The following is a 12,414-nucleotide window of genomic DNA, read 5'->3' as shown; positions in this document are numbered from 1 at the left end:
ACTCTCCTCAGTGACAACAATACCTACGAAGCCTTAAAGCGAGACCCCACAAGCAGCTACAAAAAGAAAGTTATAGCTTGCCTTCAAGACTTGGAAAAGGACAAAATCATTGACCGCCTTACTTATCACCGCCTTTACCCAGGGGATGCCATACCCTGCATTTACGGACTTCCAAAAATCCACAAGGAAGCTGTCCCACTCAGACCCATAGTCAGTAGCATAAACTCAGCCACTTATAACATTGCAAAACACCTTGCTACCATCCTTGCTCCTCTCGTGGGGAACACCCCACACCACATCAAGAACTCCACCGACTTCACTGACAAGGTCCAGAAACTTACCCTGGATCCAGATGAAACCATAGTGTCCTTTGATGTAGTCTCTCTCTTCACTTGCATACCCACCACGGAGGCAGTGGAGACTGTCAGAAAACGACTACAAGAAGACAGCTCCTTGGAGGACAGGACCAACTTCACACCCGATCAGATTTGCACACTGTTAGACCTCTGCCTCACCACTACATATTTCAAATACAACGAAGGCTATTACAGACAAAAACATGGCTGTGCTATGGGCTCCCCCGTGTCACCTATTGTAGCCAACCTTTACATGGAGGAAGTGGAAAGGAAGGCTCTTGGCTCTTTCAAAGGAAGAGTACCCAGCCACTGGTACAGATATGTAGACGACACCTGGGTCAAAATCAAGACACAAGAAGTGGAATCCTTCACTGCGCACATCAACGCTGTGGATAAAAACATCAAGTTCACCAGGGAAGACACGAAGGATGACTGTTTGCCTTTCCTGGACTGCGCTGTGCACATTGAAGAGAATGGCAACCTCAACATCGAAGTTTACCGGAAGCCCACACACACGGACCAGTACCTCCTGTTTGACTCCCATCACCCTCTGGAACACAAACTTGGAGTAATTAGGACCCTACACCACCGGGCAGAACATGTTCCCTCTAAGCCTGAAGGGAAAAAGAAGGAACACACACATGTAAAGGAAGCACTCAAAACGTGCGGCTATCCTAAATGGGCGTTTTTAAAGTCAGCAAAGAGGCACAGAAAAGAAGATCAGACACCAGCGAGGGAGGATAAGAAGGACAGGCGCAACAACATTGTCATCCCCTATGTAGCCGGTGTATCAGAGAAACTCAGGAGGGTTTTCTCCAAGCATGACATCCCTGTGTACTTCAGACCCAGCAACACACTCAGACAAAAACTGGTTCACCCGAAAGACAAAACGCCAAAACACAGACTTAACAATGTGGTGTATGCCGTACAGTGCAGCGAGGAATGCCCAGACCTCTACATTGGAGAGACCAAACAGCCACTTCACAAGCGCATGGCACAACACAGAAGAGCGACCTCCACAGGACAAGATTCAGCTGTCCATCTGCATCTTAAGGATAAAGGACACTCTTTCGAGGATGCCAATGTTCACATTTTGGACAGAGAGGACAGATGGTTTGAAAGAGGAGTGAAAGAAGCCATCTATCCAAAGTGTGGAGGCCTATCTCCCCTCACCACACTCCCTGCCGGTGACTGATGCCCTCAGGGGTCGGTGCGTTGGTGGTTCTTGGTGTCCGGGGCTGGGCGCTCAGGTATGTACCAGCTCACTCCCGGTGACTACTTGGCGGGGCCTGGCGCCTGCTGCTCGGTCAGGCCTCTTCTGGGGCGCGGGGGGCCCTCGGGCCTCCGGCCTCTGTGCCTGCGGCTCGGTTCACTCTGGCACAGCTGGCTGCCGGCAGAGCCGGCGGGCACGCCGGTGCAGCCCCCTCTAGCTTCTGCCCGGTGGCTACTGGGTGACCCCTCATCTGGGGATCCTCAGCCCTTCCCATGAAGGTGGCACGGATGCCCCTCCGGTGGTCCTCCTTGGGCTCTTGCACTCTGGGGCCTCTGGATGTCTGGCGCCTGGATATCCTCCATGCCTGCTTCATGCCCTGGGGGACGGGGCTATGGCTCTCTACATCCTCTAGCAGACCATTACATGGGGAAACCATTTGAATACAAGCGCGCCGATCCACACAGGTGTGCACATGGGTGTTCACTATTCGTAGACTTAAATCACACCTTTCTTGGCTGCTACTTCAAAGCACATTGTGCGCTGTCTGTCCTGCGTGCTGCACAACAACATTCAATATTTAGTATTTACTGCTGTTTTCACTTAGCTAGATTAATGCGATGGTGTTGTGTATAGTATGTTGCATTGTTTTGTTTTTTTTTTTTGCTTGTTTTCTATTCTTTTTCTCTCAACAGGTGATCCCGGAGATATTTTTTCTTCCCCCCTTTCTCACTGTCCCTCTCCCCTTCTGTTTTTCTTTTCCTTCCTCTTTCTTTCTCCCTTTCCTATCCCTCACTCATGTCTGTCCCGTCTGTAACAACTGAAAATAAAATAAATAATAAAAACAAAGGTCGATCAAATGGACCAATACGGCAATGCCATGATGATCCATTTGGCAAAATAAATCCATTGGGTATCCTTGTTGGTCTTCAGACAACAATTCTGACGGCTAAAGAACCAAATGGGACAGGCGGAAAAAAAAAAAAAAAAAAAAAAAAAAAAAGAAAGAAGCCATCTATGTCCACTGTGAGCGACCATCTTTGAACAGAGGCGGTGGTTTACGACACCAACTCTCTGCCATCTATAATCCAGTTTTGAGATCCCTTCCCAGACGCCTTAACGCCCACTCACACCCTGGGCCATCTGACCTCAGGAATTCGCATGATAAGGTGGGGCCAGGTTTCACAATGAAATCACCTGAAACTCTGGCTGATTGGGACCCACACCCAGTTCCACACCTTGGCTCAGGCGATTAGAGGATCATCAGGGGGTCCTTTTGTCCCTCTGTGGGGGGACACTCCCACTAGGGTTATATCTGGGACTCTCCACCATTTGACCTTAGAACTGAAGAAGCCTCTCGGATGAGAGGTGAAACGTCTTCAAGTAACTTAAACAAGTCCAGACGCTTTTCTTTGCAAGCTCCTTTGACTACGATGACCTGGATGACTGAGAACCTTCACAGACAAATCAACCTTTTCTTTAAATAAATAAATAAATAAAGCTTAATTGTATCTCGAGTCACAATTCAACATTATGGGCTAGGAATATAGTTTAGCAAATCATTTACATACACACTTACTCTTTCAGAAATCAACCTAATCCTACTGTTTTCAGTCAGTTCATGGTTTGTTGTGGACAACAGCATTACAACAACAATTAGCACTTGATGCTTTCAGAATTCACTTAAGTGCTGATGTTGCTGTGATCTTGGTGACCAATTCAGAAGTTTATATCATCATGTGACCCTGATAGAACTATAAATAGACACCTAACATGATCAAGTACCTTAACAGAAGTACTTTCTTCATTAAAACACAAAAAAACCCCAAAGTTACTGTTCTTATAATAAGTATACTTTGGATTACTTCCATCAAAGGATAATTATAAATAGAACAAAATAAGACAATGTGGTAATAACAATCATAGAACATAAAACCAATGGGTCAATAACAGATATGTAAAGAACATGCTTACCTACCGATGAAGTTGACCATGGTTTGTAGCATCTGCCATTTGGTTTTCCTTTTGCAGTGGATGTGGTGATATACTTATAGGGTACTCTTAACTGCTGGGTGCTGCCTCTTCCACCCAACTCCGCCTTCTTTTACACCAAATTTCAATGGTCTACTTAATGGTCGGCCAACGACCAAACCATGATTAACAAAGAACCATTGTCACACCTTAACTCAGGTCATCAGACATTCGGGAGTTAGATTTACTTGATAGAACTAGGGCTAAAGTGATATTTAGAAATGGCATGAAAAAAATTAGAAATAAGAACTTTCAGCCAAAAGTTTTTAAAATGTCCTTAATACAGAACATATATAAGTCATATTTGTCTGTGATAGCAAACTATGGTTTCCCATATGTCATTCATCAGTTAAATTCCTCACTTATAGCATTTAACTTGGGTTAAAAAATAATGACTTAACTCTATAATGATATTTTCATGACTACTGAGAAAAGGACCTTAACCTGAAAAATGAGCACTTACTTTAGTGTAAGTCAGTGAAAGTTAGAATAATTATGTTATGATTAAGTCATGAGTGTTAGTGGTAAATTTCAGATTTACGTAATAAATTATATAACATAAACTGTAATAGGATTTTATGATTTTTGTAGTTATCTTAACGTGAAAGCTGATATATTGTTCACTGATACTGTTGTATACCTGATAGGATTTATTATGAACCAAACTGTGTTTTAATTCAATCTTGGATTGTCTTTTTTTACTTGCTGAGTGGTTTCAAACTATAATTCCCTTCTCTCTCTTTTGACATGTTTCAGCTTTTTTTGATGCAGCTGCAGACAAATATTTATTTTAGAGTCTCCGAACAATTCATCTCAATTTCAATATACTAGTGCCTGCTGAGTTTCACACCTACAGTTTCACCTTCAAGTCTGTGTGTCTTCCACTTTCTTTCTCTTTGTCTCTTAAACTAATTTGCATACTCACGCACACACACACACACACACACACACACACACACCGCCAAAACTGTGCTATACACAATTTTGTCAACACCATGGACAAAAAAAACAAAAAAACAAACCAACTTAAGAAAATGCATAAATTAAAGCTATACTTTCTTGAATAGTCTTTTGAATGTAGGTTAGTCTTACGATTGTAAAGAGACTGTCAGCTTTGCTGCTTTGTAATTCTCTTGTTTGAATCCCTCAGCAGCACGCTTAAAAACTGTGAGGTTATGAATCTCTCCCTCTCTTTTGTTGTGTGTGTGTGTGTGAGAGAGACAGAGAGAAAGAGAGAAATGGTGTTTAACAAATCAGATCACATCCAGTCGGACTCGTTCCCGGTGGGTGATGGGCTCCGCCAGGGCTGCCCTTTGTCACCGGTTCTGTTCATAATTTTTATGGACAGGATTTCTAGGCGCAGCCAAGTGGCGGAGGGCTTTCGCTTTGGTGGCCTCAGGATCTCATCTCTGATCTTTGCGGATGATGTGGTTCTGTTGGCTTCATCGGGTGAGGGCCTCCAGCTCGCACTGGAGCGGTTCGCAGCCGAGTGTGAAGCAGCGGGAATGAGGATCAGCACCTCCAAATCTGAGGCCATGGTTCTCAGCCGGAAAAGGGTGGAGTGCCCACTCTGGGTCGGGGATGAGTTCCTGCTCGTACTCGTGCTGCCCCGACGTCAGCCAGCGCATATTGGGAATGGCATAGGCACTGATCAGTTTTCTATCGCCCATTTCCTGGGAGTAAGGGCGCCCTTCGTTTATGAGGTGCGCCTGCTGCTTGCGGCGCAGAGACCAGTGGGTGGGGCGGCGGGGGATTCTCTGACCGGCTGGAGCAGCATCTAATAACCAACTCGCAAAGTAAAACAAAATAAAAACAAACCAACAAACACGAAAACACCAGACATTATAATACAGACTTATAATTTGCACCAATGTTTTTTCGAAATTCTATACACGAAAAGTGAGCGCGAGCCTTCAGTGCGCCTGCTTGCTGCCGAAGTCAAAGTAAACTTTATTGTCATCTCCGCTACATACAGTCCAGTATATAGAGAGACGAGACAACGAGGCTCCAGTTACAGCAGTGCAAGTAAACAAACAATATATATAAGAAGAGTAAGAAAATAAATATACACTTTAGGACTCGGGGTAAAGGGATCAATAACAATTTAAAATTTACAGTTTGATGATTTAAAGTCTCACACACAACCCGTCGAAAGAGGAGGGGGGCCGGCTGCTTCCAAATAGAGCGCATTTCATTTATAATGTTGTAAATCCAAGCCCATTATGTATTCATGATTTGAATCCTGGGTTGTGTGAAATCTCAGAAATGCACCCACAAAGTGAATCTGTGAACTAAGGTGTAGGTGTGTTAGATCATGTTGTGGTGATCCTTGGGTTGAGGGATGGTTGTTCATACTGGAGTGCAAAATTAAAACCAATGGAAGATGGACAAGAAAAGTTCAAAGACATCAGGTCCTCAGTTTAGAAAAAAGAGAAAAGAAGAGGAGGAGAAACGAGCAAACGATGCAGGTAAGCAGATGTGTGATTGGATAATGGCAGGTCATCCTGAACCAATCAGAGTCAGAATACTTTATTAATCCCTAAGGAAATGATGTGGGTTACAGTTGCTCCAAGAAGAAATGGTAAAAATAGTAACAGTAACAGACCAAACTCCAAATAATACATTATGTTACAGATTTTAATATTAATTAGTCATTGTCAGTTGTTGACTTGTCCTCTTCTCATTGTATGACGAATTACGATGGCTGTCTGGTAGCCGTTTGCATACAATGCATACTCTCTCTCTCTTCATATGTGTGTGTGTGTACAACAGTTTTATGTTAATGTACAATCCTTAATATGTTTTGTCTGTGTGTGTGTGTGTGTGGGGGGGGGGGGGGGGGGGGGAGCAGAGGGAGTGTTCGCCCAGGGCGAACAGGCAAGGACCGCCACTGCATAAGCCCCTTTCAACGAACATATGAAACCTGTGCAGTGCTAGGAAGGTAGCCTCAGAGTATGTCATTTCCTCGTTTTACTTTCAATCATGGTCATCGAGTCTCTGACAATAAGAAAATGTGTTTACATCATTTTTATAGCTCCCATAAATAATTGTGACTATATTACAGAACAGCACTGTTCATAATAAGTGTAACATAATGAAGGAGAAGGTTATGTTAATAAGAAGATTTTTAAAAGAAATCAGCAATTACTTGTTTTAGACCAGGGGTCTCAAACTCGCTGCGTCCCACATCACCCCTACTTGTATATTGACGTGAAGAAATATAATGCAATTTGGCCCTTGAACTTTTTTTGTTAGAGAGGATTTGTTTGTTGTTGAGTGCAATGGTAAAATAAGTTCTTTAAAAAGCAAAAAATGATTTAATATGAAGACAATGTGAATAACAAGTTGAGGGATTGGCTGTGTTAGTTGACATTAGACAATCTCAATAAACATGTAGGATGAACATCAAAATGTGGTCCAATCAAGTTTTTTTTAGATAATATATGTTGTTGTTGTTTTGTGTGTGTTTGTTATCAATGTTGTGAAAAACGTTAAGCTTAGTAAGCCATCAAGCACTGATTACTCGTAGAAGAGCACCAATAGGAGACAGAACTAATTAGAAGGTGTTATTATTCAGTCTGTACATCGAATAGAAGGCACTAACCACAAGGTGATCTTCAATGCATCTCTGTGTGAATGTGAACGGGGCGAGAAGACCCCCACTGACTGCATGTCTTTAGACTGTGGGAGGAAGCTGGAGAGAACATGCAGACTCCACACAAAGACCCCGGCCTGATGGGGTTAGGGTCCTGAGTTTGATACCCCAAACTGAACGCAGGACAGAGGAAGGGATGGGTGATGTTCATGTGTGCCCAGGTGTATGATGTGGCTCTTTGCGGTGACACAGTAAAAAATGTGGCTGTTTGTCTGTGACTGGTTGGCTGCCCCAGCCCTGGCCCTTCATGTATTTCAGTAATGTCTTTTTCTCCCGTCTCCTCCTCTCGTTTACATGTTTTGCCCTTATGACCCATTCCTTCTGTCACGTGTTTTCCCCCAGCCATCATGTTCTGTTTGTGCTTAGTTATGTCCATGTCTCATCTCTAGTCCTCTTTTCCCTCTGTATGTATTTACAGTGTACGTGTTCCTCGTCTTTTTGTCATGCTAAGTCTCCGTGTCTTATTCCGTCATGTGTCACGTATCACTCCAAATCTCACTGACTTTAACTAATAATAACTGTTTTCTGAGTGTTATGTCTAAAAGGTATTGCACAATCGCCTCTAGTAGAGGATCAGGTTTGTTTTCCACTGATAATGGATTTTAACATGACTGACCAATGATTGTGGAGCACGTCCATGTAGGATCTTGTAAATACAACGAGCAAACTTAAATGTTTTAAAATGTTCAAAACTTAATATATTATATTTCTGAAGTATGACGGAAGGAAAAAGTTTCATATTTTTAAAAATATCCAATTTCATATGATCAAATTTATGTCAAAAAGTTCATATTTATTCCTCCTATGTCATGTGTGAGTACTGTACTGTAAATGTCATATATATCAGATGATACTGATAACCTAATGCTAATAACTATGCAGAGGTCTCTAGGCCTCGACTTTCGTGGAGCATGTGAAGTTTGGGGCAGAGTGGACAAAGAAAAGTTTCTCAGCAGGTTCAACAGGTTGCTACAACACAGGCCGATGAAGTATTGCACTCACTCATCCAAACTGGCAAACATGTAACATACACCCTAAGACTGATCCTGCTTTTTACTCCTTTGCTATGATTTAATTTGATATTATGTAGCCATGGAGACAGTTTGCATAGATTAGAATGTTAGATTCCTGTGATGTCATCAATGCCCGATGTTTTGTTTTAATGTCTTGTGATAGTTCTAAGTGCAGACAAAGTCAGAGTTCAAGTGAGTTTAGTCCAATTTTGATCCAGTTTCTGACATGTGGTCAAAATCTTGGCCGACCTTTACCACACCACGTGCTGTGGCTGTGCGTAAATATCTAGGTGAGTAAAGTCTCCTTTACCTGTTAAATTCAATTTGTTTTGTCTCTCTGTAGAGGACTTTGAAGAAAAATTCGAAGAGCAGGATAAGCTGGGTGAAGGAGGCTTTGGGACTGTCTTCTTTGGAAAACGCAGAGAAGACAATTTCCCAGTATGGCTTCTTATGTGTGCACTTTACAATTCTTCTAACCAACTACAGTGGGTGGCTGTAGGTCAGGTGGCAGAGCAGGACAAAGAAAAGTTTCTGAAAAAGTTTGAATCACAGCAGAGAAGCGAGTCTGGCATTGATATTTGTCATCAAAGCAGCAGTGTTGGTCAAGTTACTTGAAAAAAGTAATTAGTTACTGATTACTGATTACTTCTCAAAAAAGTAATCCCATTACCTTACTGATTACCCATTTTCAAAAGTAATTAATTACTTAGTTACTTAGTTACTTAGTTACTTTTAAAAAACATGATACACTACCTGGATGCGTGATAAAGCAATAGACCTTTTGGGCCAATTCTATTTTTTCTGCATAATCCATCATATAAAAGTGAATCAAATGGAAAAGTGTCTTTTTAAAAAATTGTTTATTACTTTTAATCTTAACTTTATAAACAGTGCATCAAACAAAAATTTTATTAAATTGAACAGTCTTTGACTTTAATAAATTTGTTTAACATTTGAACATATTTCTGCACATTACACCATATTTTAAGAAAATAAAGACTTAAACTGTATTTCTGCATACTCCAGCATGTAACATAAATTATTTTTGTGTGTACACACACACATCCTTTCATATAAATACAGCAAAAAATAAATAAATAAAATTAACAATAACATCTTTTAACAGTTGGTAAAGTGCAGAGAGGCATAATATTGAGATTACAAAACCAGAAAATGCTATTGCATGCTACATTTAGGCTCTTAATCCAGTCTCATTTTGTGGCAACCCTGAAAAATACCTTGGTTTTATTATTTTCTTTTGGACTGAAACAGTGGTTATATCGCATCAGCAGAAGCTTCTCAAACCTTCTATCAGACATTCTGTTCCTTTTTGGGGAAAGCACCAATCCACCTAAACTGAACAGCCGTTCCACTGGTGCACTGGATGGAGTTGGACTGTTGTATTTCATGTACATCTTTTTGAGATTTGGGAACTGATTCAGAATCTCAAGCTCATAGCCTGACCTTAAAAAGTCCGTTACTTCTTTTTCTGCTGAGAAGCTTTCTGTGGGCTGATTCTGAAATTAAAAAAAGTCCATTTTGCCTGGGCTGGCTGGCATTTGGGACACATTAGTGTTCTCAGTTGCAGGAGCAGCTTTACGACACTCTGTTATCAGGAGCTCCTTCACATACTCTCTCCTATGCTCATCTCTCAGCCAACGAAGTTTAAACTTGGGACAAGTGGCCGCTGCGAGAAGTCCTTCTTGGCTATCCAGAACAGCATCAAAACGAGTCTTGATGGCCTGTAACATACAATATGATGCATCTAAGAATAAAATTATTTTACTATATAATTACCTATTGTCATTATTTTGTGGGCTTTACAGCTCTAAACCATCTATATTTTCTATTATCAATACTGTCTGAGATTTAATTTTGGTTGAGGCTTTTGTTGATATTATGATTAATATTCATGATTAATGATGATCAATGTCCCTGATATTTAACAAGGGGTGAATACTTGGTCTTTTATTCTATCATTTTAATAATTGTACACGCTGCTTAAAACAAAGTATAACATCCACCCACTGTGAATGGTATAATAAATTTAACAAATCCACCCAAAGCAATTAATAATAATCTTACCTTTACAATGACATCTGGAAGGCTGGCTGTCATTCTAGAGAGGTCATCTTTCAGGGCAAGCGTCTTTGACATCAGGCTTGTGAGTGTTGGCAGTAAAGCCCCATAGGTGCACTCATCCCCTTGTAAAATGTCCAGAGCCACTGTCAGGGGCTTCATCACAGTACAGTACTCTTTCAAGAACTGGTACTCCCTTTCATTAAGGCACTTGATTCCCAGTTTTACACACAGGGGATTAAGTTCATTCAAGGGAATTGTGATGATTCTAGAAATGGCCTCATACAGGAAATTCCATCTTGTGGATGTTGGTACCATTAGTTTCCTCCGGCTGACTTCCTCCACCTGTTCAGAGGCTAATGTTGATCGACTTGCTTTAGTCCAAAGAGCAGAACATTTTGCAATGCTACTCCTATATACAGCCTTGGTGTCTGCACAGGAATTTAGATGTTTGTCAACATCGCTTGTTGAAATCAAGTTAATTGTGTGCGATGCACATCTGTAGTGTGGAGGGAGGCTAAACTGTGCATCACCAGATGCAGTTGAAAGAGCTTCTATGACATCAGTAAAGGTCGGTTCCTCGTCATCACCCTCTTCATTTTCAGATTCAGACTCCAAATGACAGGGCTGATATACTCTGAATGCTTTGGCAAAATTGGATGCATTATCCGTTACAGTGGCAATAACTTTGCCTTGTAGTCCATATGATGAATGGATTTCTTCAATCTCTGCTCCAATTACATCATAGGTATGGCTACCTCTAATTCTCTTGCATGCTAGGGCGGCCTTGTTGCGTTGTAATGTGGAATTAATCCAGTGAACTGTTACACCCATAAAACTTTTATTATTTACCGTCCAGATGTCGGCAGTGGTGGAAACAAACTCTGCCTCTTCGAGTGTAGCCTTCAAGTTAGTTCATTTTGTCATATTCTCTCTCAAGCTGTCCTACAAATGACTTTCTCTGGAGCAGCTTGACACCACTTTTAGTTGGTATTTTTTCTACGATGCGTCGGAATGATTCAGAGTCTACAGTGGAAATCGGCAACATGTCCTCGACGATATAGGCAGCGACGAGCTTCTTCAGTTCAGCGGCACTAATAAGTCCTGTCGTTCTTACGTCTAGTTTAACCTGTTTAGCAGGAGTGGGTCCATCTGAGGTTTGCCTGGTGGAAGTAGATGTGGTAGCCACAGCGGTCACTTCAGTGAGGGGATCCTGGGGGTTTTCTGTCAATTTAACATTCTTGTGGCAGCGTGCTATGTGCTTGCTCAGGTTGGAAGTGGAATTTTTCGACGTAGAAAGAAGTTTTCTTCCGATGCAGAGTGTACAACGTACGCTTATGTTTTTGTCGCTTTTTAAAGAGTCAAATTCAAAGTAATGTCGGTATTTCCAAGTATTAAATGCTGTGCGATCGTACTCTATCTCTCGCTCCATGTTTTCTATTGTTTATTTACACACGCGCTACCACAGCCGTCACACTCACTTACGTCATTGTCATGAGAAATTCTCGCAAAAGATCACGGTTTTAGTAACGCAGTAACGCAGCGTTCCTACGGGAAAGTAACGGTAAACTAATTACCGTTTTTGCAATAGTAATCCCTTACTTTACTCGTTACTTGAAAAAAGTAATCCAATTACAGTAACGCGTTACTTGTACTGCCCTTGTACTTGTACTTGTTACTGCCAATCTCTGCACAGCAGAGAGATGAATCTGGCATTGACATTTGACATCACAAAACAGAGAAGCGATTCTGTCATTGATATTTGACATCACAACAGAGAAGCGAATCTGGCATTGATATTTGACATCACAACAGAGAAGCGAGTCTGGCATTGATATTTGACATCACAACAGAAAAGCGAATCTGGCATTGACATTTGACATCACAACAGAGAAGCGAATCTGGCATTGACATTTGACATCACAAAAAAGAGAAGCGAATCTGGCATTGATATCTGACATCACAACAGAGAAGCGAGTCTAGCATTGACATTTGACATCACAACAGAGAAGCGAATTTGGCATTGATATTTGACATCACAACAGAGAAGCGAATCTGGCATTGACATTT

The 12,414-nt window shown here is 41.5% G+C and overlaps 1 long non-coding RNA gene and 1 pseudogene across 2 annotated transcripts in view; both read right to left on the bottom strand.

Annotated features, from left to right (window-relative positions):
• LOC146490419 (uncharacterized) overlaps positions 1 to 12,414 on the bottom strand; it is a 185,047-nt gene that overhangs the window by 33,041 nt on the left and 139,592 nt on the right. The gene's annotated exons all lie outside the window — the stretch shown is intronic.
• On the bottom strand, positions 9,320 to 11,996 carry LOC146490421 (uncharacterized; annotated as a pseudogene). Its single transcript, XR_014872757.1, has 2 exons — positions 10,351 to 11,996; positions 9,320 to 10,007 (listed from the first exon to the last, which is right to left on the bottom strand). The product of XR_014872757.1 is annotated as an uncharacterized LOC146490421 (transcript).

Source organism: Neolamprologus multifasciatus, unplaced genomic scaffold, assembly GCF_963576455.1.
Source record: "Neolamprologus multifasciatus unplaced genomic scaffold, fNeoMul1.2 chr13_unloc_2, whole genome shotgun sequence".
NCBI lineage: Eukaryota > Metazoa > Chordata > Actinopteri > Cichliformes > Cichlidae > Neolamprologus > Neolamprologus multifasciatus.
This window is presented reverse-complemented; position numbering and strand designations above follow the sequence as displayed.